Below are 25,364 nucleotides of genomic sequence, written 5' to 3'. Positions count from 1 at the left end.
TTTGATGGTTATTTAGTATTTGACTCAAGTTTTTATCACTCCAATCTAATCGGATGACTTAAACTCTCTTGTCAAAATGATTTTTTTACTTCGGTTTGTACTTTGTTTGAACCTTTCAAACATTCCGACTTATACTTTATGATTTATACGTTTCCATACTTCATGAAGTTGTCAGAGTACGTATTTGAAGTTTCTCTCGTTAGCTTCTGCAAGTAAACTTATAGGTCTGCATAACACTGTATGAGTCCTAATAGATTACCAGTCTCTATGCCTTTTGAAAAGGGTGACTTTGTCAATTCAGTCCTTAAGACCTAATTGACAATGCTGAAGTTTAATGAGTTTGAATCTCTTGATTTTAGCCATTATCAATGTTAACCTTCAGTTAATTTTACCACTGGTTTAAAACATCATATGTTTCTAGAAGAACAAAATAATCACTATTAAGTTCTAAGCTAGATCAGTGTCTAAAAGAAGACTTTGATCCCTTTCAGCATCCCTAGCATTACTGCTTCTGCTCCCTCTTGGATCTTTACTTCTTTTAGTCAAGTATGTAATTCCCTTAAGCTCCCACTGAGCCGCTCATATGGTCTTAAATACCTGATGAAGGAATTTTACGATACTTGTTTTTAACTTTGTTAGCAAGGATACGGAACCGGAATTCATAATTCCATTCCTTTTGTCCTCCAGGTGCTAAAGGTAGTTTCCTTTTAAATGGTCTAGCCATTGATTTAGAAACATTCACAGTAATGAGGAATACTCTTGATCATGTACTCGGCAACTGCTTTTCTTTGATCAAATGTTTGTCTCACTTGACTGATCCTTTTGCCCTTTTGAATCTCAAGATCTCTTTCTTAGATTCTTTGTACCAAATCTCAAGAACCTTTCTTAGACTGGATATTCCCGTATGTTCTGCTCAGTTTGTTTGTAACAACCTGAGTGACTCATCTAAGGTCTTTATTAATCTTTGTTCAATCGATATTGAATTGGGTGATAGATGTATTCTGTTGTCTTCCCTTAGGATGACTTTCAGATTGCCTTGGAGGTCTCGTACCTCTCCATTTATGACTTCTGTAGGAATTTCTTCCTTAGTTTGTCTTAATGGTTATGCTAGCATTCATTACTCTTCCAAAGAGAATGTTATACGATTGCTTGCAAATGGCTTTTGACCTTCTCTTGTATGAGTCAACATTGGGATTGGGTATTCTAGTGACCTTCCTTTTGAATCTGAGAACTATTCTCGGATTCATTCTTCCATTCTAGGAAGTGGATCAGCACCTCCCTTAGGTGTGATTCAATGTTGAAATCGTTTGTGTCATCTTAAAACTACATAAAGAAATGGCAAAGTTTTAAAACTCGTTATCGTTTTTGAAAAACTTAGTTTTCCCACATTATTCAATAAAAATCGTCCCCGATTGAATAAGTGATTCCAAGACCCCAGTTCTTCGGAGTAAAGCGGACGAAGGCCCTACCCTTTGACTCCGTCGTTCCGGGTGAGTGAACTACTTCACTGATCATACCTTATGACTCTTGGTTGATAGATTTCATTAATGAATGACTAATCTATCCTTTTGCCTCGAGTATCCAAGACTCTCTTGCTGATCTCGTTGAGTAGAACCATTTAGACGTGTATGCCTCTTCTATAGAGCTACCCGCATTGTCCCAAGGTAGAGGAGGTACTCTGCGAAGGCCGACCCACCTTCCTCGAACAAGGGCGCAACGAGTGTCTTAATCTGGATAGGCGATTACTCAAGATTACGTTTTGGGGACTTTTATGCTAGTCTGGCGTTTGTTATAGTGAACTATTTAGCCTAACTAACGTCCACGACATAAAGCGTAAATAAGTAAGTAAATGCGCGCGAGAAAGTAAATCAAGCAGACATGGATCCTAGTATGGCCCCTAACCTAGAAGATCTAATCTCCTTTGGTTTTCTTCTTGTTTCGCCTTTCGGTTCGTCTTAGATCGCCATCTTTGAACCTCCATTGATTTCTCCCACTCACCTTTGGATTTCATCCTCGAGTTTCTTCAATGGACTCATAGACCCTAAACTCTAATTACAAGACTCTAACGATTCGCAGATCGTATAAACTTGAAATTAAAATTAATTACAAAGCATGCACCCATCCGTGCTTAAAACAAGAATAAAAATATAAATCTATGGCCATACTAGTTTCCCGCATTCACATCATATGCAATCATATAATATATCAAGGCTAAGAATTATATATGCATGATTATCTTGGGAGATACTTTTGTTGACATCACATGTCACATTACGGACCTTAAGTCTAAATTCGAAGAATTCAACTAACGGTGCGTTCCGATTTTATCTTTTATGATTTCTAAAATCAACTTTAAGAAAAACTCCGTTTTGGGCTTCGAGAAAGCCCGGGTCAATTTCGGAAAAAATATTGGTTCGATTCTTAATGATTTCATAAATCAATTTAAAGAGAAATCCGTCTTGGCCTTCTGGATGGCCCGGATTGATTTTGGAATTATTTGGTTGGAATCGGAAGAAAATTTGGCAAAAACTCCCACTCGAATGATGGTTGTATTCGTGGTCCGAAAAGCCTCGAAAAAGCCCGGGACAAGTCCTAGACAAGTCCCGGCCCAAGCCCAAAAAGGGCTCGGACAAGGTCCGGACATAGCACGGCCCATAGGGCCGGCATGTCCTGGCCGAGGCCTATCAAGGCCTGGTCTCGTCCTGGCCGGAGCCAGGACGCTAGTCCATGTACCAGACGCGTCCTAGACGTGTCTGGTGCTGGACCGGACCAGCACTAGGTGTCTCGGACTAGTCCGAGACACCCAGAACCTCCCAGACGCGTCTCTAAGACGCGTCTGGTCGAGGGCTCTGGACGCGTCTCAGACGCGTCCAGGCTACCAGTGCAGCTTCTGGTCGCGTCCTAGACGGTTCCGAGCTACTCTGGACGCGTCTCCAAGACGCGTCCAGATGCTTCCATTACAGCTGGTGGTCGAGTCCTAGACTCGACCTAGACGCGTCTCCAAGACGCGTCCCAGCTGCTCTGGACGCGTCCTAGACGCGACCAGTGGCAATCTGGTTGCAGCTGCTGGACGCGTCTCCTGGACGTGTCTCAGCAGCTGCTCTGGACGCGTCCAGTGGACGCGACCAGCAGCTTCTGTCCGGCCAGGAAGCTTCCTGGCCGGACACTAGGGTTTCTAAAACCCTAGTTTCCAAAAATTTTTTTTTTTTTTGTTGTGCAAATCTTATTTGCTAACTTCCAATTTTAAAACTCTTTCTAAATTTTGAAATCTTTTAGAACACTTCTAAAATTTTAGAAAACTTGTAGAAACTTTTAAAATTTCCAAATTTTGTTTTGAGAGTTTCCTAAAACTCAAAACACTTCTTTTAGAACACTTCTAAAATTCCAAATTTTTGTTTTTCAAAAGTTTCCAAAACTTAAAAACAACTCTTAATCAAACCAATTTTGGATCAAAGTCTAGGTTTTTGAAATTTTTCAAAGAACAATTTTGAAATCAATTTTGAAAAAATCTTTGAATCCAATTCAAAATTAATCAAATTTTATGTTTAAAATCCTTTTAAACATAACTATCAATTTAATCAAGCATGGATTAGTTTGAAATTCAATCAAATTGAGACTTTTAAAAGACTTTTAATCATCAATTTGATTCTCAATTTGAAATTCATTGAGTCCCATTCAATAATATCAACTTGTGAGTTTAAATAATTTTAAAACACTTTTAAAATACTTTTATAAACTTAATTTATCAAACTATCAATCATATCTAATATGAACTAGTTCGATTCTTAGCAAAAACTAGTTCATTGCAAGAGGCTCTGACGCCACTGTTGGGATTTATACCCTTATACTAGTGTTTATAGCGGAAATAAGACATCTAATGTCTACACTAGTATCCCCAGGATCACATGCAAAACTAGTAATTAATCTAATGGAGATAGTAGATTACCTTAATCGCTTTTCCCTCGAACTAGTTGAATTGATTGAAGAAGACCAAGAGCTTCAAGTGTAGCTCCTCTACTTGGGACACGAGCAATCAATTTGATCTCCCACCTTGTTGTATAGCTAGCACACCAATGGTGGTTGGAAAAGAAGAACACCTTCTTCCTTGACTAGATTGATAGTAATGGGAATTAGCTCACTTTCTCCTCTCTACTTGATGTGTTAGAGAAAGAAAGCTTAGAGAGAAATTCCACACCTTATTCTCTGCCCTAAGAGTGTTTATATAGAACCCTAATAAGAATCCACCTCCTTTTAGGTTTCCCAAAACACCCTTTAGAATAAGATTTAGGGAAATAGTCGAAAATAGCAACTATTGGTATTTTCTCAATTCCCTAAGGAGATGACGTCCAAACCCAGCCAAAATTGGCAGATTTAATTTTCATAACATAAGGAAACGTCCCTCCAAAAATCAGCCCAATCCGAGCCCTAAAAGTGCCCGAATCGGCTAAGGCCCAAAAACCCTGTTTTTGGCCTTTTTGTACTATCTTTGCCTAATTCCTTTTTAGGCCTATGAGATATGTTTATGGGACACTCCCATGATTATATCTCACTCCCACTAGTCATATCCTAGATCAATTTGACACTCTTATGTGTAACCCGTTGTAGGATCCGATCGAAGTTAGCCGCGAATTACTTCGTAATTCGACGATCGTAGTTGGTCTCTAGCTACAACTCTACGATCCCTAAATCAATCGGACTTGATGATCTTCCACATCAATTATCCTATCCGAAAAATTGTTCGCATTGTCACCTTAGTCGAAGGACATCTCCTTCAACTCCTTCAGACTCCCACTTGGACTTAGAACAAGTGCAATGCCTCGATTCCCGTGTCAATTTAGTATCCCATCTGATACGTCACGTCATTCAGACTTTCTTGATATCCGAGTACAACTGTAAAAGACAAACGATTAACTTTTAATCCGTTTGAGCGCGGCCACGCATTTTCAGTTGCTACTCATCAAGTGGCCTTGAGACACTTTGTACCTAATGTGATTAGGGTGACACAATCCATTCTTGCGCTCCCACTTAACTTCATGTCTATCCTATCCTTCCCAGTATCCGTCTTTATAACCTCCTTTTACGGCGCGGCGTTTGACGGAACCAAAGTCGGACATTCCTTTCATAAGATGAGTGGAGCACTCATGTTTTGAGGAATCTCTCCAATTGTCTTTATGAGAAGTATTGACGTTCATCACGAGTGATGTACTTCTCATTTGAGGGTTATCCAGTGTATAAACCTTTTACACACCCACGTAGTCGAGTAGAATATACTATCCCTATAGCCCATGAAACTGTGTTATCCCATCGACTCCCGTGCTAGTCTTCGTGAGTCATTGTTGTCCATGCAATGACCTGGACCAGGGATTTGATAATAAATATTCCAAGTTCACTTAATAGGGTTTCATTCATCAGATCACGTATCTGACAAACCTATTCGGAACGTTTTATTATCGATGGACTATCGTTTAAATACTAAACCAAATTTAGACAACTGTGAAATAACTCTATTATTTCCGATAACGAGAGTTGTAAATCTGAGCCTCTTCCGTAAAACTCCTTTTACCCACTCAGTTTTACTCGTCGATGTTTATTCCAAATTTACCTCATGCCTTAGACTGTGTATGAGTCTCATACTATGTCTTAGGAGACAGTTTAGTTTGACTACGTATGTAGTCCGTTTAAAACTTTGCTAAGTATCAATTAATTTGAAGATTGCTTACTTCAACCTTGATAATTTCTAGTAACTTTTACTAGAGTTAAGGCTATTAATTCTTTGTGTAGTATTTGCAACAGTTTCTGGCTTAAACACTTTTAGCCTACTTTCCTTCCATGTCTGGAAGTTTGCTACGATGACATGCTCAACTTTTGTACTACTTTATCCTTTAGCCTTCTAGGATATTCAAAGTAGTGTTTTCGGTTTTCCAATCCGAATTTGGATATCTAAATGCTAATCATGTCCAACATGATTGATTTTATGTTTTTGAACATAAATGTCTCTCTCATGCGTGCTTGCTCATCGGTGTCTTTTCTGACTCCGAGTTTTGCAACGCTCTCTGTCATGAGCTTTTGGGTCGAAATTCTTTTAGACTTCTCCTGAGTCTTAGATTTTCGGTTTCGGATCTCAAGCGTCTCAGCGTACTGAGTCTTTCTAATCCTATCATCTTTCTTGATCTACGCTTGTAGACCTTTAGATGCCCAAAATGGCATTTTATCCTTTTGTGTGTGGTCCTTTATTGAGTCAGTTCGTTACTGTTATACAACATCTTATGTCGTACTCAATCTTTTGTATGTACTCTGCATACGGACCCGGAAGGTTTGTTTACTCCTACTTACCTTCTTGAAATTTCGTGATTCAAGAATTTCCTCATTCCTCGGGAATCAAAACCATTTTGATTGACTCTATGAATCGAAGATTCCGACTCTTGCGTGCTTTAATCCGTCGATGGATTCCTGAAGCATGCGTATGGACATAGCTAGACTGGGGAAATCCAATTCCTTTTGTCTAGTTTCGGGAAACTCGAATGTTTCCATCCTTCTCAGTTTTCTACTCTGGAAAACTAATTTAGGTCTTCCGTTGACTTAAATTATCAAGCTACATGTCTTGACAAGATGTGGATTCCATATTGTTTTGGCTAGATGCCAAAATTAGAGTCAGTTTTCTGTCTCTGCGCTGGTCTTTTTATATCTTCAGAAATAACCTTTATCTTCTGAATCTTTGAGATTTTACTTTTGACCTTTTAGGGCTTTTGAACAACAATTTGGAATATTCTTAACGGTTTGAGATATTCCTTTAGAGACACTTTCAACTACTTTGAGAGTTCTCCTGCGAATTACATTCGTTTTTGTGTGGTAGGTTTTTAAGATCCAATCTTTACCTTTTCCTTTTCGAGGAACCGCGGTTTTACTGTCTTTCAACAGTTTTGTTGCTCTTGGTCGAACTTAATCATCCTGTACAAGTTTCATGATTGTTCTTCATGACTCTTCATGATTTTTCTCATGATCGAATTAATTCGACTTGTACTTTTCTCCCACTTATTCTTGTAATAATTAGTACTTTTCTCCCAGACTACTAGGTGTGCTAATTACTATAAGAATACTATCATGAGCAACAAACACTTTGTTCTCTTGATTGTTTGAGGAAAAAGCCCAAATTTCTTCTAAAGAAATTGCGTCAGACTTTAGCTAATTTTTGTAACGCTTTTACAAGCTTAGCTGTTAGACGGACTTTGGTAAGTGTGAAAACAATCGTTTCTAGAATATATCCCAAAATGCTCGGAAGACTGGCTTAAACCCATCATTGATTGAATCATGCGTAGCAGTGCTCGATTACTCCCACTGAATCCACCATCCCTCAGATGTGTTCCATGGAGCGAGTTGTGAACCGTTTCTCAACTTCTTTCATGGTTATCAAGTGTTTGACTTAAGTTTTCACCACTCCAATCTAACCGCATGGCTTAAACTTTCTATGTCAAAGTGATTCTTTACTTCGGTTTGTACTTTGTTTGAACCTTTCAAACATTCCGACTAACACTTTATGAAGTTGTCAGAGTACGTATTTGAAGTTTCTCTCGTTAGCTTCTGCAAATAAACTTATAGGTCTGCATAACACTGTATGAGTCCTAATAGATTACTAATCTCTATACCTTTTGAGAAGGGTGACTTTGTCAATCTAGTCCTTACGACCTAATTGACACTGTTGAAGTTTAATGAGTTTGAATCTCTTGATATCAGCCATTATCAATGTTAACCTTCAGTTAATTTTACCACTGGTTCCTAGAAGAACAAAATAACTATTATTAAGTTCTAAGCTAAATCAGTGTCTAAAAGAAGACTTCAATCCCTTTCAGCATCCCTAGCATTAATGCTTCTGCTCCCTCTTGGATTTTTACTTCTTTTAGTCAAGTAAGTAATTTCCTTGAGCCTCGAACCACATCGAAAAAGGGGGGATTCTCTCATCATTTTCTTTCCATTTCTTATTCAATCACCATGTTTTGCTAACTTTAGTGTGTCGATTATATGAGATGAATTCGTGATTATGTTTAATATCATTTGATGTTTTGATTATATATTGATGTTCATTTATTTCGATTATCGTTTTGATCGTATTTTCATGTGTCTTGTCAAGCACTTCACATAGTTAATAGGCGAAACAAAGTATTCGTTTTCGATCGTAGTTTAAGTCATATTTTCATGTGTCTTGTCATGCACTTCACATAGTTAGGCGACTAGACGACACTTTCGATGACTCGGGATTAACCGATTTAGACGTTTGTTTGACTAAGTATGATCTCTGGATATACGTAGTACTTAGAGACATCTACTTTAGGAGTCGAATATCGATTGTACCTCGACACATTAAATCGGACTACACACAGTCATAGGTTTATCATTATGGATTCCCGGACTTCGACACCTCTCTCACTTATTTGTTGCCTGAGTCGAGTCTTACCGTCTCCCGACTCTTATTCCTTCGACTCTTCTCTCGAATCTCTCTCTCCCGTTCACTTTTATTGTTTAGTTTAGTTTATTTAACTTGTTTGCTTTATTCTATTATCACCTTATTCGATCAAACCCCCATTTATCTTTGTTTCCTTTCCTATTTAGTTTAAGTTAGCATTTGATACATAGACCGGGGGATAAGACCTTTGACATCCAAGCTACGTTCCTATCCTTAGATCGATCCCGGCTTTGCCGGATTACTACTTGATACCTCCGCTTGGGTGTGCAACCTTTTCGGGTGCATCACATCACAGTAGAAACATTTGGTGTCAAGAGGAGGACCTTTGTCTTTAGGTTTGGCAACCCGTTTGCCTTTTCCTTTTGACGTGGTTTTCTTCTTCTATTTCTACCTTTCTTGAACCCTTTGTCCTTTTGTACCATAAGAACGTCCTTCTTAGTCTCCACTACAACGACGTCCTTTTCGGCTGTTAGAAGCATAGAATGAAGTTCCTCCAACGTTTTATCCCATCCATTCATGTTGTAGTTCATCTTAAACTGATTAAAACCACTATGGAGGGAGTGAAGGATAGTGTCGGTAGCCGTTTGTTGGCTATAAGGAAACCTAGTTTAGCCAGCTTGCCCACGAGCCTGATCATTTGACGAACATGAGGCCCAACTGGTTTTCCCTTTTCAAGGCGCATGTCCATAATTGCTTTAGAGGTTTTAAACCTCTCCAATCTTGACTGTTTCTGGAACATTTCCCGAAGTTGTCGCATCATGGAGTAAGTATCCATGTCTATGAACTGCTCTTGCAGAGTCGGTTCCATGGCTGCTAGCATTAAGCAAGTTACAGGCTCTGCCTTTTTCCGCGCACTCCTTTCTTCATCTATTTCTTCTTTAGTCGAAGTATCATCCAATACAGGAATTGGAGTTTCTAGTACATGTTGCTTGCCTTCCATCCTGAGAACTATTTTTAGGTCCTCTCCCAGTCGAGGAAGTTGTGCTCATTCAGCTTCTCTTTGTCGAGAAGTGAGAGGAAGTTAAAAATATCTTTTGTCATCTTTAAACTACATAAAAGAAATGGCAAAGTTTTAAAACTCGTTATCGTTTTGAAAAACTTAGTTTTCCCACATTATTCAATAAAATTCGTCCCCGATTGAATAAGTGATTCCAAGATTCCAGTTCTTCGGAGTAAAGCGGACGAAGGCCCTATCCTTTGACTCCGTCGTTCCAGGTGAGTGAACTACTTCACTGATCATACCTTATGACTCTTGGTTGATAGATTTCATTCATCAATGACTAATCTATCCTTTTGCCTCGAGTATCCAAGACTCTCTTGCTGATCTCGTTGAGTAGAACCATTTAGACGTGTAGGCCTCTTCTATAGACCTACCCGCATTGTCCCAAGGTAGAGGAGGTACTCTCGAAGGCCGACCCACCTTCCACGAAAAAGGGCGCAACGTGTGTCTTAATCTGGACAGGCGATTACTCTAGATTACGTTTTGGGGACTTTTACGCTAGTCTGGCGTTTGTTATAGTGAACTTAGCCTAACTAACATCCACGACATAAAGCGTGAATAAGTAAGTAAATGCGCGCGAGAAAATAAATCAAGCAGACATGGATCCTAGTATGGCCCCTAACCTAGAAGATCTAATCTCCTTTGGTTTGCTTCTTGTTTCGCCTTTTGGTTCGTCTAGATCTCCATCTTTGAACCTCCATTGATTTCTCCCACACGCCTTTGGATTCCTTCTTTGAGTTTCTACAATGGACCCATAGACCCTAAACTCTAATTACAAGACTTTAACGATTCGCATATCGTATAAACTTGAAATTAAAATTAATTACAAATGTGCACCCATCCGTGCTTAAAACAAGAATATAGAAACAAATCTATGCCCATACTAGTTTCCCGCATTCACATCACATGCATTCATATAATATATTAAGGCTAAGAATTATATATGCATGATTATCTTGGGAGACACTTTTGTCGACATCACATGTCACATTACGGACCTTAAGTCTAAATTCGAAGAATTCGACTAATGGTGCGTTCCGGTTTTATCTTTTATGATGGTCCCTTTTGATGGTCCGAAAAGCCATGAAAAAGCCTGGGACAAGTCCCGGCCCAAGCCCACAAAAGGCCCGGACATGACACGGCCCAAAGGGCCGGTGCTGGACTTGACCAGCATGTGGTGTCTCGGACCTAGTCCGAGACACCCAGAACCTCAGACGCGTCTCCAAGACGTGTTAGGTGGATAGCTACTGGACGCGTCTGGTCGCGTCTGCCAGACGCGTCCACTAGTAGCTGGGACGCGTCTGGTCAGACGCGTCCACCAGTGCTGGGACGCGTCTGATGGTCCGGCCAGGAAGCTTCCTGGACGGATTTTATGATTTTCTAAAAACTCATGTTTCCAATTTTTTTTTTCTTTTGCAACTCTAAGTTGCTATTTTCCAATTTTAAAACACTTCTAAAATTCTTCCAAATTTTTTTAGAACACTTCTAAAATTCCAAATTTTGTTTTCCAAAAGTTTCCAAAACTTAAAAACAACTCTTAACCAAACCAATTTTAGATCAAAATCTAGGTTTTTGAAACACTTTCAAGAACAAATTTTGAAAACAATTTGACTAATTCTTGAATCCTATTCTAAATGAATCAAAATTTTATGTTTAAAATACTTTTAAACACTACTATCAATCTAAACAAGCATAGATTGGATCAAAATCTAGGTTTTCGAAACACTTTCAATCATAAATTTTGATTTTCAATTTGAAAACTCATTGAATCCTATTCATTGTAATCAAATTGTGAGTTTAAAATACTTTTAAAACACTTTAAAAACTCAATTTATCAAACTATCAACCATATCAAATATGTACTAGTTCGATTCTTACCAAAAACTAGTTAATTGCAAGAGGCTCTGACGCCACTGAAGAGTATTATACCCTTATACTAGTGTTTATTGCAGATAACGACATCTAATGTCTAACACTAGTATCCTCAAGATCATCATGCAAAACTAGTAATTAACTAATAGGAAGATAGTAGATTTATCTTAATCGCTATTTCCCTCGAGCTAGTTGAATAGATTAAAGAAGACCAAGAGCTTCAAACGTAGCTCCTCTACTTGGCACATCGAACGGTGTATTTAATCTCCCTCCTTGAAAGCTCGCTAGCACTCCAATGGTGGTTTGATAATAAGAAGACCTTCTTCTTGCTTGACTAGAAGATAGCTTGGGAATTAGCTCACTTTCTCCTCTCTACTTTATGTGGTAGAGTAAGAAAGCTTAGAGAGAAATTCCACACCTTATTCTCTGCCCTAAGAGTGTTTATATAGAATCCTAATAAGAATACACCTCCTCAAAGGTTTCCTAAAACGCCCTTTAGAATAAGATTTAGGGAAATAGTCGAAAATAGCAATTAATGATATTTTCTCAATTACCTAAGGATGAGGTATCCAAACACCACGAAATTTTGCGTGCATACTACTGGGTATGTCAGAAACTCACCCTCCGAAATTCAGCCCAATCCGAGTCCCGGAAGTACCCGAACCGGCCTAGGCCCAAAACCCTTATTTCGGGCCTTTTTGCTATCTTTTGCCCAAATTCTATTTAGGCCTGTGAGATATGTTTATGGGTCATTCCCAATGTTATATCACACTCCCACTAGGCAAGTCATCCGATTTAATACCCATTCTTATGTCTAACCCGATGTAGGATCCGATCGAAGTTAGGCGCGAATTACTTCGTAATTCGACGATCGTAGTTGGTTTCTAGCTAAACACTACGACCCCTAAATCAATCGGACTTGATGATCTTCTTCATAAATTGTCCTCGCCGACATATTGCTCGCATTTCGTCTTGAGGAGCGTCCTACCTCCGGCCAGATCTGACGCTACCTCGCAAGGTAATTCATTAACCATTCGAAGAATACCCAAACATATGCATGAACAGATAATAATATTAAATGATCTGAGTGACTCCCAAAACTATAAGAACAAAACCCTCTTAACAGGTAACATCCACCAAAGGAGAAGAACGCTCTTGTCTCTCAAGGTAGGGTAAACCCTGTCTAAAGCAAACTTTTACGAGTTTCCACTTTCAAGGATTAAGTTTTTCTTATTAAGAAAACTCGGGTAAATATTATAAGTATGAATAACATACCATACAGAATTCAAACCACACACACCTGTGGCTTAGCAGAATAAATAAACAAACATGGCATTGGGTCGGAATACCCTAACTCCCAATCTCTCTCTCGGAAACCATTCTGGGTAAACTGGAATGGTTGTGATCAAACGGCTGCCCACGCACTGAGTATAACCCTTAACATGAAATCATGGGTAATCTATAGAAGAAAAAATAAACAAGGGGACAAACCAATGCTCGGCGGAAACCAATCATTACGCGAGAAGGGCACTATAATCAACGGTATCTTCAAAAACAAATCCCTGATCCCTCTTGCTCAAAGCATTCAGAGCCTTCAAGCACTCAGTATCTTGAGAATACGAGGGGATGTTAGGAAGCTCAGCCAGAAAATCAGGAATACGAGCAAGGAAACCAAAATCTCCAACAGGAGCCAGAGGACGTACAAAGAAAAATCTCCCTTTGTAATCTGTGGGAGTAGAAGGAGGAGAAAAGGACCCCGGTCGAGAGGCGAAATAATACCAGAAATGTTCAGAAGACTTAGCAATAAAAATCTGATCAAAATCATAAAGACTAAACCTCTGTGCCAATGCGAACCACAGTGAAAATCGAACAAGTGGTGAAAATCGCCGCTGGCCGCAAAAGTAAATGCCCCAAGCCAAATCAACAAAAGAAGAACACATTCGAGGTAAAATAGTTCTTTATTTCAAAATAACATCTAGTACAGAAGAAATTACAATTAAGAACACCGAAGCAATCATGTCTATTACAGAAGAAATTACAAACAAGATACTTAAAGAAGAAATGAGACCAGCAGTCAAGGTCCTCCACGTGGAAGGAGAACGACGGCTTGAAACAAATTCTTCATAGAAGAAAAGAAGGTTGGACGCTAGGTGATCGATGAAAACTCGACACCCAACCGCTACCCTAATGGGTCACCAATCGTTGGTCAACGCCCGGCAAGAGGGGTTGACAACCTCCTCATGACGAGAGTGGTACCACCAACCAGAGTCGCTTAGGACAATGAGGCCCATAGGGTCGCCATCCACATCAGAAGCCCCACCTTTCGCCATCACCATCATCGTAAGAACATCTCTTGAAGAAACCTCAAGCATAAACTCAAACAGGGGCCTCATCTTGAAACCCTAACAATATGGAATTAAAGGAAAATATCAAAAGAAAAATTATTGAAGAAAGTTAAGTGTTGAAGAAAACTCAAGACCAAATGAGGTTACTTCTAGTGGAAGAAGAATAGCAAAGGGCTTCCCCAAACAGGTGAGAGGGCATTAAAGAAGAGGATAAAGTACTCTCGGTAACGCATAAATCATAATGACTGGCGTCAACTCGCGGCTGAAGACTGGCCAAGTCAGAGGGGGAAGTTATTTAGACTCGACAAGATTCGTTTTTCTACCCAGCCAGAGGACGCTACGTACCCCACGTACGCAAATGAAGGTACCGTGGGCAGTTGCCTAAGAAATTAACGTCAAAAGCGCGTGATCAAAAGATCAGATCTGTGACATCAAGAAATCAAGAAGAAAAGCGGGAGTTTATCCCCTAAGGCACGAATACCCGAAATGTGTCACGCGAAAAATGATACGTGGGAACGTCCCTTAGAAACTACCACCTGGTCTGCTCTAGTTAAACAACCCTGACGAGCGAAACTGCATCAGCGCAATAAAAAATGACAAGGCTTCGAAACAACTCAGTCGAAATCATCCCCGGAACATAGAGCATCCATAATCAAAAGGAACGACCGAGCTTCACGAAACAACTCTGGTCTAAGTATACCCGTTGTCTTCAGGGTTATTTAAGTTATTTCATGCTTAAACCTTGAGATTACTTCTACTCCTTAGTTTATCTACTTTCGACTAAGGAGTAGCGGGACTCATGATGATGTATAAAATGTCCAAACGTTGACTAACATCAAGAAGTCAAGAATAGACCATAAGTCCAACAGGTTAACCCGGCTTAAGGCAGCATGACTATTGAACCCGTAACGTTCCGCCACCTACGCCCTCAACTGGGAGGTCGACTAGGATCAGTTAAAAGGTATCAGCACAGTTTCGTCTACAACACGATCAGATCAACCCTGAAATCTCTAAAGGAATGAGGGGGTTCGACGTAAGCTAGACCGATGCCTCACGCCCTAAACTGTGAAGGCATAAGCACGCCACAAGCTTACTGACTCAATCCTGGAATCTCTTTAAAAGATCATAGTCGGTCAAAGATATTAAGTATTTAAGCAAGCTTGGACTTCAAGGGTCTCAGGGGAGGACACATCTTCTAGAAAATCTATCACCTCGACAGGATATCTACGAAGGATCCTTGAACTTAGGAACTTCTATCTTATCCAATCAATATTCAATCTGTTACTGCAAAGAGCATTCTGACTGTCTATAGCGTTGGAGCGGTTTCCGAACCCTTTGCAGGTTTTTCCCTTACGTTTACAAAGAGCAGGAACAGGAGCAGGAGTAGGAGCAGGCTGAAGGAATCTTGATCAACTTAACGGAATACTCAATCATAACGGATGTTTTCATGCAACAAGTCCCTATTTCATAACTAATTAACAAAAAGCCATTTTTCTACATCAGCAGGGTCTAAGAGAGGATGGCAGTTGGGGTATTCCGACCCTTTGAGGGATTAAGGGATCGACATAATTCCATGTTTGTTTATTTATTCTGTTAAGCCATTGGTGCGTGTGGTTTGAATCTATTGTGATTGATACTTACAATGTTTTCACCGAAATGAAAGAGGGTGTTTACCCGAGTTTTCTTAATAAGAAAATACTTAATTCCTGAAAGTATAAACTTGTAAAAGCTTGGCTTTAAACAGGGTTCACCCTACCTTGAGACGCAAGAAAGCTCTTTTCCTCTGGTTGATGGGACTTGTTAGGAAGGTTTTGTTTTTGTAACTTTAGGAGCCACTAGATCATTTTATAGGTTCATGCATATGTTTGGGTATTCTTCGAATGGTTAATGAATTCCCTTGCGAGGAAGCGTCAGATCTGGCCAGAGGTAGGACGCGCCTTAAGACCAGATAAATTATCGTCGTGGGTATATGGCTCTGCTACATGACGATGCACTTATAGTCGTCTGGGTAAGTCATGACATATTCTAAACGTATCACTGTTTGGGTGAGATTTATTATCTATGCGTTTTGAGATCACAAGCTAGCCCGATGGGGGATGATGATGAAGGGAGAGTTACGGAAGCTCTTACCGGGGTGAAATAGGAAGTTGTGGTTACTTTATATCCAAAATATGAACACATGTTGGCTAAGGAATCAAGTAGGGACCAAATGGAGGGAAAATATGGAATTTCGGATTGGATTTTTGAGAAATGAGGGACACTTGTCGACTGGTGAGAAAGGTTACCATTTTGTCCCTTAGGATTTTAATTTGGCTGCTAGGGTGAGTCACGGCTGAGACAAATCTGGTGGGGCAGCAAATGTCAGTCGTTGGATGGGATTTGTTATCTCCACTTGCATCGCTTGTTTTCGTTCAGGGTACTTGGCAGCTTGAATATAACAAGTTGGGTCTGATAGATGCTCAAGTAAAGTCAGATAACACTAAGGTAAGGGATGGCACACAGAGTAATGTGTGATAAAATCATATAGACATCTGGGTTTGAGAGCTCCAGTCTTTGATCTAGTGGTCATAGGATGAACGGGTGCAACACTGGCCAAGGTTGTGGGAGGAACCATTGTACTACATTCACCTTTTGTATGTATGGAGTTTAGGAAAGGAGAACCAGGTGAATGTGTAGGAGCTAGATCAGATGTGATCTGATTCGGAGAGGAAATACAAACAGATGGTCAAGTTGTGGAGTGATCATAGGTAGTACTACTTGTGTATTCTGAGGAGAAGTGATAATGGGAATAGATGGTTCACCAAAAGGAAAAGACGCGTCATAAAAAATCACATGTCTTGAGATATAGACCTAGGATGTGTTAGGATCAAGACACGTATAACCTTTATGAGTTAAGCTATATCCCAAATACACACTTGACAGACTTAGGTGAGAGCTTATCCTGTCTAGCTGAAGCCAAATGAGGGTAACAAGTGCATCCAAAAGCTTTCAGGAAAGGGTAATCAGGACGATGAGAGAATAGTGCCTCATAAGGAGACTTCTGACCACGAACCTTAGAAGGTAATCTGTTGATCACATAAGTAGATGCTTGAAAAGCATCAAACCAATATAATTTCGGAAGAGATGCTTGAAAAGAAAAAGTGTTGGCAACTTCGGTGATTTGTCTTTTCTTCCTTTCAGCAGTACCATTCTGTTGTGCTCTATAAGGACATGAACATCTCAACAAAATGCCATTGTTATCTAAGAAGTTCTTGAAATCTCCCTTAGATAACTCAGGTGCTCCATCAATCTGAAAAATCTTAATGGTTGTAGATAGGAGGTTCTCCTATGTAGTTTTCAACTTCTTCAAACAAGTCAAACCTTCTGATCTTTGCCTCATAGGATAAATCCAGAAAAACTTACTGTTCTCAGTGGTGAGGTCCAATTGCTAAAATATCTTTTACTCGATTTTGGAATCGACCATTTTAGCCCGATGACAGTTTACTGTGACAATCGGGCAGCTTTTCATATAGCCGACAACCCCGTCTTCCATGAACGTGTGAAACACATTGAGATCGACTGCCACATCGTTCGTGAGAAGATCAAAGACAACGTCATTGCCACTTGCTTCACTTCTTAGGAAAAATAGTTAGCAGACATATTCACGAAGCCTCTAGGGGCGGCTCCTTTCAAGAACATTATTGGGAAGCGGGGCGTTATTTTCATCTCGGCTCCAACTTGAGGGGGAGTATTAGGATTCACCGACCCGCTTCCACTCGGCCAACCGAGTGGATCCGGTCCATGAAGATCTTTAATGTATATTTTAGTTTAGCAACTGCATATGTTAATTTAGGAAACCCTAATTCACCTTCTATCCTATAAATAGGAATCTATGTAACTTACAAGAATGTGACAGAGAGAATTAATCTAATATCAATTATTTCTCAACTCTCTCTCTCTCTCCCTCGGTCCCAACCATCTCGCTTCTCTTTATTTATCAAGAGGTTCATCCCTCTTCGCAACTTCCACACAGACCCTTGTTCATCCTAATAACAGTCACATTTTTGGGTAGGCCTTTTTCATCGTAAAGATACATTTGTACATTTTTTCAGGTTCACCCAAATAAGAATATACTGAAAATTACTTACTTTCCTCCTCCATGCATGGCCAGTTGGTGAAAACTCTACTAGCAATGGGTAGGGGTCCTCCATCGTATGTTCCAGTATAGTAGTTCTGACCTCCAAAGGTAGTTCGATCCATGAATTGTAATTGAAATCTCACGTTCCAGATTCCATACCCCTCAGCAAAGCATTCTTGATCAACTGATATGGCAATTTCCCCCCACGTAACTCTATCTGAAACGAGAGAATTACTAACAGAAATTAAAATCTGCTCCAAATTTTTGCTTCTCGCCAAAAAAACCCAGGAACCCTAAAAAGTTTTAAAAATCGTCTTTTCTCTCTCTTAACAAGCTTGGCATCAAACGGTGTTGAACAGGTTACTAGTTAAGCTATAATAAGAAAGAATTGAACGGTGTATGAACAGGTTACTGGTTAAGCTATAATAAGAAGGCCTGCAGCAAAGTAAGAAACAATACAAGTGAAAAATTTAGAAGAAAGACAGTAGAACTCTCGTCATAAGGTTCGAGGAACAACACTCAGGCCAACTGAGCTACCATCCATGTTGATACAGACTCCATCTGGGTAAACAATATAAATATGTAAGAAAACTAGGAAGTTGACGGTAAGGGACACGAAGGCAGTGCTGAAGAACTTAATGGGATTAATATGAGTTTTAGGGGAAACTTTAAAAGGTGATAACTTTGCAATCCACCGTTGGATCGGAGCGATTTTCATCTCGTCGGAGAGATGGAGAAGAGGGGAAGAAAATAACCTGCCAAAGGCGGGTTAGGATCGTCGGATTTGCCAAAAAAAACGTTGTTTTCTGTGTCATCCGTCTATTTTTCAGAATTTTGTGTAACTCGAGTAATTTAAAACTGGAATAACTCGTCGTACGTATTATAAACCGATGACAGCGATTTGGAGACATAAAAATATGTCCGGAAATATTTATTACTAATTTCATTAGCATTTCCCAATCTACCCTTTACTTTTAATAAGAATAAAAAGTTTCAGTTATTTCTACACTACTTCCGACATATTATTTATTTGAATACTCCAAATTTAATATAGGTAATTTAGGAAAAATCTTTTAGTGAGAGAACAATAAATAAAAATTGGATCTGCTAAAAAGTCAAACATAATCGGACGGAGGGAGTAAACGTTTTTACGTCGTATCACTATAGAGTGCGTGAAATCGGGGAGAAATAGGAGTCCACGATGAGAACAAGTAGTACCCATTGTAAAATACTAACGGATGCGATCATACCAGCACTAATCCACCGGATCCCATCAGAACTCCGAAGTTAAGCGTGCTTGGGCGAGAGTAGTACTAGGATGGGTGACCTCCTGGGAAGTCCTCGTGTTGCATCCCTTTTTCTACTTTTTTTTTCCCTTTTTCTACTTTTTTTTTTTTTGTCTCGTCGGAGAGATGGAGAAGAGGGGAAGAAAATAACCTGCCAAAGGCGGGTTAGGATCGTCGGATTTGCCAAAAAAACGTTGTTTTCTGTGTCATCCGTCTATTTTTCAGAATTTTGTGTAACTCGAGTAATTTAAAACTGGAATAACTCGTCGTACGTATTATAAACCGATGACAGCGATTTGGAGACATAAAAATATGTCCGGAAATATTTATTACTAATTTCATTAGCATTTCCCAATCTACCCTTTACTTTTAATAAGAATAAAAAGTTTCAGTTATTTCTACACTACTTCCGACATATTATTTATTTGAATACTCCAAATTTAATATAGGTAATTTAGGAAAAATCTTTTAGTGAGAGAACAATAAATAAAAATTGGATCTGCTAAAAAGTCAAACATAATCGGACGGAGGGAGTAAACGTTTTTACGTCGTATCACTATAGAGTGCGTGAAATCGGGGAGAAATAGGAGTCCACGATGAGAACAAGTAGTACCCATTGTAAAATACTAACGGATGCGATCATACCAGCACTAATCCACCGGATCCCATCAGAACTCCGAAGTTAAGCGTGCTTGGGCGAGAGTAGTACTAGGATGGGTGACCTCCTGGGAAGTCCTCGTGTTGCATCCCTTTTTCTACTTTTTTTTTCCCTTTTTCTACTTTTTTTTTTTTTGTCTCGTCGGAGAGATGGAGAAGAGGGGAAGAAAATAACCTGCCAAAGGCGGGTTAGGATCGTCGGATTTGCCAAAAAAACGTTGTTTTCTGTGTCATCCGTCTATTTTTCAGAATTTTGTGTAACTCGAGTAATTTAAAACTGGAATAACTCGTCGTACGTATTATAAACCGATGACAGCGATTTGGAGACATAAAAATATGTCCGGAAATATTTATTACTAATTTCATTAGCATTTCCCAATCTACCCTTTACTTTTAATAAGAATAAAAAGTTTCAGTTATTTCTACACTACTTCCGACATATTATTTATTTGAATACTCCAAATTTAATATAGGTAATTTAGGAAAAATCTTTTAGTGAGAGAACAATAAATAAAAATTGGATCTGCTAAAAAGTCAAACATAATCGGACGGAGGGAGTAAACGTTTTTACGTCGTATCACTATAGAGTGCGTGAAATCGGGGAGAAATAGGAGTCCACGATGAGAACAAGTAGTACCCATTGTAAAATACTAACGGATGCGATCATACCAGCACTAATCCACCGGATCCCATCAGAACTCCGAAGTTAAGCGTGCTTGGGCGAGAGTAGTACTAGGATGGGTGACCTCCTGGGAAGTCCTCGTGTTGCATCCCTTTTTCTACTTTTTTTTTCCCTTTTTCTACTTTTTTTTTTTTTGTCTCGTCGGAGAGATGGAGAAGAGGGGAAGAAAATAACCTGCCAAAGGCGGGTTAGGATCGTCGGATTTGCCAAAAAAACGTTGTTTTCTGTGTCATCCGTCTATTTTTCAGAATTTTGTGTAACTCGAGTAATTTAAAACTGGAATAACTCGTCGTACGTATTATAAACCGATGACAGCGATTTGGAGACATAAAAATATGTCCGGAAATATTTATTACTAATTTCATTAGCATTTCCCAATCTACCCTTTACTTTTAATAAGAATAAAAAGTTTCAGTTATTTCTACACTACTTCCGACATATTATTTATTTGAATACTCCAAATTTAATATAGGTAATTTAGGAAAAATCTTTTAGTGAGAGAACAATAAATAAAAATTGGATCTGCTAAAAAGTCAAACATAATCGGACGGAGGGAGTAAACGTTTTTACGTCGTATCACTATAGAGTGCGTGAAATCGGGGAGAAATAGGAGTCCACGATGAGAACAAGTAGTACCCATTGTAAAATACTAACGGATGCGATCATACCAGCACTAATCCACCGGATCCCATCAGAACTCCGAAGTTAAGCGTGCTTGGGCGAGAGTAGTACTAGGATGGGTGACCTCCTGGGAAGTCCTCGTGTTGCATCCCTTTTTCTACTTTTTTTTTCCCTTTTTCTACTTTTTTTTTTTTTGTCTCGTCGGAGAGATGGAGAAGAGGGGAAGAAAATAACCTGCCAAAGGCGGGTTAGGATCGTCGGATTTGCCAAAAAAACGTTGTTTTCTGTGTCATCCGTCTATTTTTCAGAATTTTGTGTAACTCGAGTAATTTAAAACTGGAATAACTCGTCGTACGTATTATAAACCGATGACAGCGATTTGGAGACATAAAAATATGTCCGGAAATATTTATTACTAATTTCATTAGCATTTCCCAATCTACCCTTTACTTTTAATAAGAATAAAAAGTTTCAGTTATTTCTACACTACTTCCGACATATTATTTATTTGAATACTCCAAATTTAATATAGGTAATTTAGGAAAAATCTTTTAGTGAGAGAACAATAAATAAAAATTGGATCTGCTAAAAAGTCAAACATAATCGGACGGAGGGAGTAAACGTTTTTACGTCGTATCACTATAGAGTGCGTGAAATCGGGGAGAAATAGGAGTCCACGATGAGAACAAGTAGTACCCATTGTAAAATACTAACGGATGCGATCATACCAGCACTAATCCACCGGATCCCATCAGAACTCCGAAGTTAAGCGTGCTTGGGCGAGAGTAGTACTAGGATGGGTGACCTCCTGGGAAGTCCTCGTGTTGCATCCCTTTTTCTACTTTTTTTTTCCCTTTTTCTACTTTTTTTTTTTTTGTCTCGTCGGAGAGATGGAGAAGAGGGGAAGAAAATAACCTGCCAAAGGCGGGTTAGGATCGTCGGATTTGCCAAAAAAACGTTGTTTTCTGTGTCATCCGTCTATTTTTCAGAATTTTGTGTAACTCGAGTAATTTAAAACTGGAATAACTCGTCGTACGTATTATAAACCGATGACAGCGATTTGGAGACATAAAAATATGTCCGGAAATATTTATTACTAATTTCATTAGCATTTCCCAATCTACCCTTTACTTTTAATAAGAATAAAAAGTTTCAGTTATTTCTACACTACTTCCGACATATTATTTATTTGAATACTCCAAATTTAATATAGGTAATTTAGGAAAAATCTTTTAGTGAGAGAACAATAAATAAAAATTGGATCTGCTAAAAAGTCAAACATAATCGGACGGAGGGAGTAAACGTTTTTACGTCGTATCACTATAGAGTGCGTGAAATCGGGGAGAAATAGGAGTCCACGATGAGAACAAGTAGTACCCATTGTAAAATACTAACGGATGCGATCATACCAGCACTAATCCACCGGATCCCATCAGAACTCCGAAGTTAAGCGTGCTTGGGCGAGAGTAGTACTAGGATGGGTGACCTCCTGGGAAGTCCTCGTGTTGCATCCCTTTTTCTACTTTTTTTTTCCCTTTTTCTACTTTTTTTTTTTTTGTCTCGTCGGAGAGATGGAGAAGAGGGGAAGAAAATAACCTGCCAAAGGCGGGTTAGGATCGTCGGATTTGCCAAAAAAACGTTGTTTTCTGTGTCATCCGTCTATTTTTCAGAATTTTGTGTAACTCGAGTAATTTAAAACTGGAATAACTCGTCGTACGTATTATAAACCGATGACAGCGATTTGGAGACATAAAAATATGTCCGGAAATATTTATTACTAATTTCATTAGCATTTCCCAATCTACCCTTTACTTTTAATAAGAATAAAAAGTTTCAGTTATTTCTACACTACTTCCGACATATTATTTATTTGAATACTCCAAATTTAATATAGGTAATTTAGGAAAAATCTTTTAGTGAGAGAACAATAAATAAAAATTGGATCTGCTAAAAAGTCAAACATAATCGGACGGAGGGAGTAAACGTTTTTACGTCGTATCACTATAGAGTGCGTGAAATCGGGGAGAAATAGGAGTCCACGATGAGAACAAGTAGTACCCATTGTAAAATACTAACGGATGCGATCATACCAGCACTAATCCACCGGATCCCATCAGAACTCCGAAGTTAAGCGTGCTTGGGCGAGAGTAGTACTAGGATGGGTGACCTCCTGGGAAGTCCTCGTGTTGCATCCCTTTTTCTACTTTTTTTTTCCCTTTTTCTACTTTTTTTTTTTTTGTCTCGTCGGAGAGATGGAGAAGAGGGGAAGAAAATAACCTGCCAAAGGCGGGTTAGGATCGTCGGATTTGCCAAAAAAACGTTGTTTTCTGTGTCATCCGTCTATTTTTCAGAATTTTGGTAACTCGAGTAATTTAAAACTGGAATAACTCGTCGTACGTATTATAAACCGATGACAGCGATTTGGAGACATAAAAATATGTCCGGAAATATTTATTACTAATTTCATTAGCATTTCCCAATCTACCCTTTACTTTTAATAAGAATAAAAAGTTTCAGTTATTTCTACACTACTTCCGACATATTATTTATTTGAATACTCCAAATTTAATATAGGTAATTTAGGAAAAATCTTTTAGTGAGAGAACAATAAATAAAAATTGGATCTGCTAAAAAGTCAAACATAATCGGACGGAGGGAGTAAACGTTTTTACGTCGTATCACTATAGAGTGCGTGAAATCGGGGAGAAATAGGAGTCCACGATGAGAACAAGTAGTACCCATTGTAAAATACTAACGGATGCGATCATACCAGCACTAATCCACCGGATCCCATCAGAACTCCGAAGTTAAGCGTGCTTGGGCGAGAGTAGTACTAGGATGGGTGACCTCCTGGGAAGTCCTCGTGTTGCATCCCTTTTTCTACTTTTTTTTTCCCTTTTTCTACTTTTTTTTTTTTTGTCTCGTCGGAGAGATGGAGAAGAGGGGAAGAAAATAACCTGCCAAAGGCGGGTTAGGATCGTCGGATTTGCCAAAAAAACGTTGTTTTCTGTGTCATCCGTCTATTTTTCAGAATTTTGTGTAACTCGAGTAATTTAAAACTGGAATAACTCGTCGTACGTATTATAAACCGATGACAGCGATTTGGAGACATAAAAATATGTCCGGAAATATTTATTACTAATTTCATTAGCATTTCCCAATCTACCCTTTACTTTTAATAAGAATAAAAAGTTTCAGTTATTTCTACACTACTTCCGACATATTATTTATTTGAATACTCCAAATTTAATATAGGTAATTTAGGAAAAATCTTTTAGTGAGAGAACAATAAATAAAAATTGGATCTGCTAAAAAGTCAAACATAATCGGACGGAGGGAGTAAACGTTTTTACGTCGTATCACTATAGAGTGCGTGAAATCGGGGAGAAATAGGAGTCCACGATGAGAACAAGTAGTACCCATTGTAAAATACTAACGGATGCGATCATACCAGCACTAATCCACCGGATCCCATCAGAACTCCGAAGTTAAGCGTGCTTGGGCGAGAGTAGTACTAGGATGGGTGACCTCCTGGGAAGTCCTCGTGTTGCATCCCTTTTTCTACTTTTTTTTTCCCTTTTTCTACTTTTTTTTTTTTTTGTCTCGTCGGAGAGATGGAGAAGAGGGGAAGAAAATAACCTGCCAAAGGCGGGTTAGGATCGTCGGATTTGCCAAAAAAACGTTGTTTTCTGTGTCATCCGTCTATTTTTCAGAATTTTGTGTAACTCGAGTAATTTAAAACTGGAATAACTCGTCGTACGTATTATAAACCGATGACAGCGATTTGGAGACATAAAAATATGTCCGGAAATATTTATTACTAATTTCATTAGCATTTCCCAATCTACCCTTTACTTTTAATAAGAATAAAAAGTTTCAGTTATTTCTACACTACTTCCGACATATTATTTATTTGAATACTCCAAATTTAATATAGGTAATTTAGGAAAAATCTTTTAGTGAGAGAACAATAAATAAAAATTGGATCTGCTAAAAAGTCAAACATAATCGGACGGAGGGAGTAAACGTTTTTACGTCGTATCACTATAGAGTGCGTGAAATCGGGGAGAAATAGGAGTCCACGATGAGAACAAGTAGTACCCATTGTAAAATACTAACGGATGCGATCATACCAGCACTAATCCACCGGATCCCATCAGAACTCCGAAGTTAAGCGTGCTTGGGCGAGAGTAGTACTAGGATGGGTGACCTCCTGGGAAGTCCTCGTGTTGCATCCCTTTTTCTACTTTTTTTTTCCCTTTTTCTACTTTTTTTTTTTTTGTCTCGTCGGAGAGATGGAGAAGAGGGGAAGAAAATAACCTGCCA

General features: G+C 39.0%; 10 non-coding genes across 10 annotated transcripts; all 10 read left to right on the top strand.

The window, feature by feature from the left end:
- The first annotated feature begins 19,028 nt into the window (after positions 1 to 19,028).
- LOC147531495 (5S ribosomal RNA) lies at positions 19,029 to 19,147 on the top strand. Its single transcript, XR_015228895.1, has one exon. It is a non-coding gene; the product is annotated as a 5S ribosomal RNA (ribosomal RNA).
- A 562-nt stretch (positions 19,148 to 19,709) lies between these two features.
- On the top strand, positions 19,710 to 19,828 carry LOC147531494 (5S ribosomal RNA). Its single transcript, XR_015228894.1, has one exon. It is a non-coding gene; the product is annotated as a 5S ribosomal RNA (ribosomal RNA).
- Positions 19,829 to 20,390: 562 nt separating this feature from the next.
- Positions 20,391 to 20,509, top strand: LOC147531493 (5S ribosomal RNA). Its single transcript, XR_015228893.1, has one exon. It is a non-coding gene; the product is annotated as a 5S ribosomal RNA (ribosomal RNA).
- A 562-nt stretch (positions 20,510 to 21,071) lies between these two features.
- LOC147531492 (5S ribosomal RNA) lies at positions 21,072 to 21,190 on the top strand. Its single transcript, XR_015228892.1, has one exon. It is a non-coding gene; the product is annotated as a 5S ribosomal RNA (ribosomal RNA).
- Positions 21,191 to 21,752: 562 nt separating this feature from the next.
- Positions 21,753 to 21,871, top strand: LOC147531491 (5S ribosomal RNA). Its single transcript, XR_015228891.1, has one exon. It is a non-coding gene; the product is annotated as a 5S ribosomal RNA (ribosomal RNA).
- Positions 21,872 to 22,433: 562 nt separating this feature from the next.
- LOC147531490 (5S ribosomal RNA) lies at positions 22,434 to 22,552 on the top strand. The gene has a single exon (XR_015228890.1). It is a non-coding gene; the product is annotated as a 5S ribosomal RNA (ribosomal RNA).
- A 562-nt stretch (positions 22,553 to 23,114) lies between these two features.
- Positions 23,115 to 23,233, top strand: LOC147531489 (5S ribosomal RNA). Its single transcript, XR_015228888.1, has one exon. It is a non-coding gene; the product is annotated as a 5S ribosomal RNA (ribosomal RNA).
- Positions 23,234 to 23,794: 561 nt separating this feature from the next.
- On the top strand, positions 23,795 to 23,913 carry LOC147531488 (5S ribosomal RNA). Its single transcript, XR_015228887.1, has one exon. It is a non-coding gene; the product is annotated as a 5S ribosomal RNA (ribosomal RNA).
- Positions 23,914 to 24,475: 562 nt separating this feature from the next.
- On the top strand, positions 24,476 to 24,594 carry LOC147531487 (5S ribosomal RNA). The gene has a single exon (XR_015228886.1). It is a non-coding gene; the product is annotated as a 5S ribosomal RNA (ribosomal RNA).
- A 563-nt stretch (positions 24,595 to 25,157) lies between these two features.
- LOC147531486 (5S ribosomal RNA) lies at positions 25,158 to 25,276 on the top strand. The gene has a single exon (XR_015228885.1). It is a non-coding gene; the product is annotated as a 5S ribosomal RNA (ribosomal RNA).
- Positions 25,277 to 25,364: the final 88 nt, after the last annotated feature.

The sequence above is a fragment of the Eschscholzia californica genome, unplaced genomic scaffold, assembly GCF_041429995.1.
Source record: "Eschscholzia californica isolate CP2 unplaced genomic scaffold, dmEscCali1.0.p SCAF_6, whole genome shotgun sequence".
Taxonomy (NCBI): Eukaryota; Viridiplantae; Streptophyta; class Magnoliopsida; order Ranunculales; family Papaveraceae; genus Eschscholzia; species Eschscholzia californica.
The sequence above is the reverse complement of the archived record's forward strand: the minus strand, read 5'-3'. Positions and strand labels throughout refer to the sequence as shown.